This window comes from Piliocolobus tephrosceles, chromosome 10 (genome assembly GCF_002776525.5).
Source record: "Piliocolobus tephrosceles isolate RC106 chromosome 10, ASM277652v3, whole genome shotgun sequence".
Lineage (NCBI taxonomy): Eukaryota > Metazoa > Chordata > Mammalia > Primates > Cercopithecidae > Piliocolobus > Piliocolobus tephrosceles.
Window position 1 is genome coordinate 72,571,387 of NC_045443.1, and position 628 is coordinate 72,572,014.

Here is a 628-nt window from a genome sequence, read left to right on the forward strand (position 1 = left end):
AGAAAGAAAGAAAGAAAGAAAGAAAGAAAGAAAGAAAGAAAGAAAGAGAAGGAAGGCAGACACTATTCTACAGGCATAATTTGTTAGAATTGAAGTCCACCCACCCAGTAGGGAAAACACCAGGTCCTCTGTGGAAGAAGATCTCTTTGATAAACAAGTATTGATATGATACTATGGATTAGAAAGAGCAAGATTTATGTGTTATTAATAAGAAAATTTTAGCAATATAGAGGGTGGGAAGATGGGTAGTAAAATGTGAATTCACCAAATAACATCTATCTGTTATGACACATTAAAAGTAGAGAACTAAAGGGTCTTTGGAAGGTCACTGATATCTAGAAAATAAATGCAATAAAATGTAATATATACATTTATTTTTTAAATTACTGACAATTTGACAGTAAATGTGTAAAGACAATGTGAACCCAGCATGTGAGTTACTAACACACACAAAAATGTATAAGGTTTTAATTTTTTACAATTATCAATCACTGAGGTATTTCCAAAAATGATAATGATAATAAATTTCAATTGCCACAAAAATTACAAAGAGAAAGTATACTCACCTTCTAACAGTCATTCTTCCATTGTCTAGATGATGTCTTATATTGGCTAATGTAAATTCAGT